At 42.5% G+C, this 6,000-nt stretch overlaps 1 long non-coding RNA gene across 3 annotated transcripts; it reads left to right on the forward strand.

Moving 5' to 3' along the window:
* Positions 1–1,045: 1,045 nt before the first annotated feature.
* Positions 1,046–5,240, forward strand: LOC122458862. 3 transcript variants are annotated; one of them, XR_006279152.1, is made up of 4 exons: positions 1,046–1,148; positions 2,033–2,101; positions 4,724–4,779; positions 5,213–5,240. It is a non-coding gene; the product is annotated as an uncharacterized LOC122458862 (long non-coding RNA). The 3 variants fall into 3 exon arrangements; XR_006279150.1 differs by lacking the exon at positions 4,724–4,779 and having other exon boundaries at positions 5,213–5,234; XR_006279151.1 differs by lacking the exon at positions 5,213–5,240 and having other exon boundaries at positions 4,724–5,178.
* Positions 5,241–6,000: the final 760 nt, after the last annotated feature.

Here is a 6,000-nt window from a genome sequence, read left to right on the forward strand (position 1 = left end):
TTCCTCTGTTGGGCTGGGTTAGTTAGCAGATTGACCCCTGTCCATTCAAAGTCTTGGGGTTCTCAATAACTAAGAACTTTAAACAGGTAAATGATATGTCTAATGTCAAGTGCCACGAGCCCACCACTTTTATTCTCTCTCCCTTTCCTATACGGGTTGTAACCTTGAGAGCCTCTTAAGATCCTGAGTGCCCAGTACCTACTCCCCACAGCACAGTGATAAAAGGCTGTCCAGCCCAGCTGTTCCATGGGGGCTGAGCACAGAACACATGCTTTGAGTGGTGTTATGCATCGGCTCTGAACAACATGTGGGTGTCAACAGCTTACAAATGGGCTACAGACCTAGAGTGTTGATAGGCCCCAACTGTGTCTCAGTGTCCCACCCTGTAAAATGCGGATAATAAATGAATCCTTGATTAGCTCTATTTTATAGTCGAGGAAACTGAGGCATACAGAGGCAAAGAGATTCTTTCATTATCAAAAATTACTGTAACATGCTAGCTCTCTAACTTTAGAGTCCGACTCTGAAGTTCATGGGTTATGAAATAAGAAAAGAACACGTTATACATCTACCATTTGTCTGTGTAATAAAACTGACCAGTCATGCTAAATCATGTACAGGGCTTTGTATCAAGATGCAAGGCAAACTTCCAGGATGGGTCACTGTGATTTTGCAAACAATGAGAGAGTTTCCTGAAAAGATGTTTCCATATAGTCTTTCCCATAAGTGTTTTGCACAATCACATTGACCAATGCATAGAATGATAATGCCAAAAGGCTCAAATACAGACCTTTGTATTTTGAGGGTCCGATTCACCACTGAGTTACTCTAGTGTTAGGCTGATGTAACTCCATTCAATATATTCTCCAGCATTTTAACTCATAAAAAAGAAGAGGAAAATGATAAAAAGATTTATATTTGGAATTGGTTTAGTGAGTATGGAAGGAGGAAAAGGGCTCAATGAATCACCCTGCTCCCTTAAACACAACAGCACAACTCTACAAGCAATGCAATTCATGAAAGCCAAATTAAATCTGTCTCAATTAGTTATCAGCCCTATGTGAATCATCAGCACATCATGGCAGAGTTAAGCGTGTCAGCTGGCTCTTCAGGATGAGCGTGCCTGGACTGTGAAGGGGAAAAAAGAGGTGAGTGGGCTGGAGAAAGGTAACTGATGAGTAGAGTGTAGGTGGGATATTGAATGAGTGAACATTGGATTTCCTTGTATTGGTGAGATATGAAGTCTAGCAAACTTAATCCTAAATTAACAACGCCTTTTGTGTGGGAGTCTAAAGTGGAGATTAAGGAGTAAGCTCTGCTATTGAAACCCAGGCTGTGGGCCCTTGGTTGCAGAAAGTCTGTCTCAGAATGGCTGTACAATGATGCAAGATGCTTGCAATCCTAGCTCAGGGCTGGCCAACACAGCTGACAAAGGAGTGTTCAACCCCCTCTCCGCCCCAAGCCCTACCCGCACTCCACCCTTTTCCCCAAAGCCCCACCCCAGCACCACCTCTTCCTGCCCCCGCTCTGCCTCCACCCCACCTCTTTCCACCCCTGCTTCAACTCCGCCCCTCCTTTTCTTGCTCAGTTCCTCCCCCCTGAGCGTGCCTTGCCCTCACTCCATCCCTCCCCAGCACCTCCTGCCCACAGCTGAACCCCTGATTCTCAGTGGGCGGGAGGCGCTGGGAGGAGCTGATCGGCAGGGCCTGCTGGTGGGTGCTGAGCACCTACTTTTTTTTTTCCCCATGTGTGCTCCAGCCCCAGAGCACCCATGGAGTTGGTGCCTATGCCTGCAAGGGTGAATTATACCTTGATATTTTCTTTACAAAACTCTTAACTAGGGAGGGTGTCCTCTATGAGCAGTCACATCAAAATGTGACTAAATACAAACAACTCGTCTACTTTGTTCACTAAGTATTAAGTACAATACTCACATGAAATTAAGTCCAGCCGCACAACCTATTTGAACTGGAATATATCCATTCAAAACTATCCACAAATGAGAAAATAACCCTTTGAGTTTGTGTTTCAGTGAGACAGACAATATCTGGAGAATGTGATGCACCAGCCATATGAAAAGTGAGAGATTTTATTTATCCAGGTGAGATAAAGACAGGAAATTGCCATATTATGTCATTTTCCTCTGAGCAGCCTCCAATGGACTTGCTATTTCCATGACAACTTATTGTTCCTAGAGGTGACAAGTGATTTAGCTTGTTTGACAGGGTTCCATGGTGAGAACAGAAATTGAACGTTTGCCAAATTACCCAGTACCTTTTTTAGTATTATTATGATAGGTCACATTCCATTGCTAATTTCTTTTCTTTAAACACAGCACTTTATATATGTGGTATTTCAGATGTCGTCTGACACATCATAATGTTTTGCAAGTGACTAATTACAACACTTGGCTCCTTCATGTCCTCTTTCATCCAGAGATTTCAAAGCACTTTACAAAGGGAGGGAACTGTCATTATCTCTGTTGTAGAGCTAGGCAAAGAGGTATAGAACGATGAATCAACTTGCCCAAAGTGACAGAACAAATTAGAAGCAGAGTCAGGAACAGAACTCAGGTCTCCTGGTTTCCAGTTACCTGCTAACCATTAAACTGTACTGCCTCCCTCTCAACACGGCATGGTATGGGCAAGCATGCAGTAGCTACAGAGATAGGAGGCTGTTACTGGCTGTTGCTTGCAGTTAGAAAATCAGTCTAGCAGGGCATTCTAGCTATTAAATGAATACAGTCTTCATGGGGACCAGTTCTGGATCCTGCTCTGGCCCCTCTGACACTCTGGCAAAGGAGAGGGGCCATAACTGGACTGGAGGAGAATTCCCGTAGTGCAGGAGCACCCTATGGCTGATGTATACACAGGGCATACCATAGTGGGAAGGGGCATGGAACGGGTTAGGAGGCGGGGCGTAGATGAAGCATTCAGTGCTTTAGAGCTAGGCTGCACAGAAGAGGCCAAGGCTGCTGTAAAGAAAAGCAGCCCTTGAGGCTGTTCTAAGTTATGCCAGGGTCCATTTTGATGCAAAGGTGGTGTAAAAACACCTTGGACTGCAAACTTTTGTGCTGCCTATCCCAGGAGATGCAGAGCGGAATTGGGCCCACGATGCTCAAATCACTCAAGACCAGTTTGTGCCATTAAGGTACAGAACTGTGCTGGGGTGGTCTGCCGCTGTTCTGCCCCAAGAGACATTATATCTTTGGCACAATGCCCACTCTATTCTCCCTGGCTCACAGAGGGAGGCTCTTGCTCTCCCACCACTTAGGAGGATGCAGAGTCTGTCCCATCCTTGGCCAGCCAGCGTTGTTGTCTGGTGCAGAGGTGAGGGTGAGGAGTAGCCCAGGAGCCCCTAGCAAGGAGCTAGCCTTGCACTCTGTAGTGGTACAGACTACTGGGACTGGCTTCAGCAGAGATGGGGTTATAAGTGGTCGGGAAGTTTCCATACCACTGTCTTCACTGTAATTACTTGCTCAGGAGTGAACAACAATCCAGTGCTCTATTTCTAAATGACAAAAGCATCATCTAATGTAACTAGGAAAAACCAAGAGGCCTTTTTCAGTTGTTCAGTATTCACTTTTTTTGTGCATAGTGCCCATGTGTGCCTGGCACTTCACAGACATATGATATTATTATCTCCATGTGATCATTTTACTAATGAGTAAAAAGAAAAGGAGTACTTGTGGCACCTTAGAGACTAACAAATTTATTAGAGCATAAGCTTTTGTGAGCTACAGCTCACTTCATCGGATGAGCTGTAGCTCATGAAAGCTTATGCTCTAATAAATTTGTTAGTCTCTAAGGTGCCACAAGTACTCCTTTTCTTTTTGCGAATACAGACTAACACGACTGCTACTCTGAAACCTGTTACTAATGAGTGTAAGCATTTACTGCTGAATAACCTCTACTAATTGACCAGTCATATTGTTGCATTTGAGGCTTTAATGGGAGTAAGGTGCTTCCATGAATGTAATAATAAACCAGCCCAGGGTTAAAAGAGAAAAAACACCAATTATTCCACAGCAGCAAAATATCCTAAGTCCCCAGAGCTACTATTTATTAGGAGAAAAGAGACAGACTTTTATAGAAGAGCGGACAAATACCAAACATTAAGAATGACAAAGTGATTAAATAGCTTTTTAATTTGTCTGTATTTTTCATTTGTACCCAAGCACAGCCAAAATACATACACCCAAACTGCACATACAACACGGCTGTTTTCCAGTGACATATACAAAGCAACATTAATGAGAGCAAGCACCCAAATACTTACATAAAAGAAAGAGCAGACCTGTCGTAATACGCAGATGGATAGAGTTTATTCAGTATGTAATTTTTATTTTAAATTCTCTCCTGTGTTTTTCACAAATCCAGAAATTAATTTTAAACTAATTTCCCTTTAAAGTACCGAGGCTGCTAGACTCTGTGGGTTGTGGAACTTCAGATGAAGTGTTAGGTGACTACTCCCTTTAACAACACACTGCACAGAGCATTTTTTTTGTTAAGGGTGGATATTTGTTGCAATGAATCAATTAAAACATTAGATGTGTGTTCCTGGACCTGTTTCACAGGTTTTTCAGGAGGGAAAATAACAACAGCTTAGGAATTGTAATGTGACAATGCACGGGAACAAAGCGTATGAGAGAAGACCAGAAGTTTGCATAAGTGAGCTTGGCTTTTCAAAGTGCTATTCAAGGGATCTTTGAAATATCCAATAGAAGCATCATGGTGGAGCAGGAGATGATATCAAGATGTGTTTGTCCTCAAGAAAAGTGTAAGTGACCACATTTGATTTTTGTGTAAGAAACAAACATGACATGGATAGATGAAATGAAAAAAAAACAACTTAACAATTTAGACATGGGGGAGAAAAAGGGGAAATCTTAAAAATGAGTAAAGAAGGAAACAATTAACTTTATATTTCTAGGCTTGCAATATGATCAGAGTTTTTACTTCACAAAAGAGAAGGACTCTTGTGTGAAGTATCTTGAAAGGTTGTTTTTTTTATTGTGGGACTTCCTGCTTGCATTAGCAAAGAACTGTAATGTAGTGGCTGCTTCAGTGGAGGGGACTTGAACAATGAGTTTGAATAACTTGAGTGACAGACTGAAGTGCTGTGGGAAGCACTTTGTAGCAACAGTGTGTTTTTAATCATGCAATGTCTTTTTTTTTTTTTGACAATGAAAACTTTTTTTCTGAGTCACCAGCAAGCTCTCTTTCACCTTGTCCAAATGTCAGCTGAGAATTACAGCGCAATCATATGTTTCAGAGTAGCAGCCGTGTTAGTCTGTATTCGCAAAAAGAAAAGGAGTACTTGTGGCATCTTAGAGACTAACAAATTTATTTGAGTATAAGCTTTCATGAGCTACAGCTCACTTCATTGGATGTATTCGGTGGAAAATACAGTGGGGAGATTTATATACACACACACAGCGAACATGAAACAATGGGTTTTATCATACACACTGTAAGGAGAGTGATCACTTAAGATGAGCCATCACCAGCGGGGGGTGGGGGGAAGGAGGAAAACCTTTCATGGTGACAAGCAAGGTGGGCCATTTCCAGCAGTTAACAAGAATATCTGAGGAACAGTGGGGGGTGGGGTGGGGGGGAGAAATAACATGGGGAAATAGGTTTACTTTGTATAATGACTCATCCACTCCCAGTCTCTATTCAAGCCTGAGTTAATTGTATCCAGTTTGCAAATTAATTCCAATTCAACAGTCTCTCGCTGGAGTCTGTTTTTGAAGTTTTTTTGTTGAAGGATAGCCACTCTCAGGTCTGTAATCGAGTGACCAGAGAGATTGAAGTGTTCTCCGACTGGTTTTTGAATGTTATAATTCTTGATGTCTGATTTGTGTCCATTTATTCTTTTATGTAGAGACTGTCCAGTTTGACCAATGTACATGGCAGAGGGGCATTGCTGGCACATGATGGCATATATCACATTGGTAGATGCACAGGTGAACGAGCCTCTGATAGTGTGGCTGCTGTG

This window comes from Dermochelys coriacea, chromosome 2 (genome assembly GCF_009764565.3).
Source record: "Dermochelys coriacea isolate rDerCor1 chromosome 2, rDerCor1.pri.v4, whole genome shotgun sequence".
NCBI lineage: Eukaryota > Metazoa > Chordata > Testudines > Dermochelyidae > Dermochelys > Dermochelys coriacea.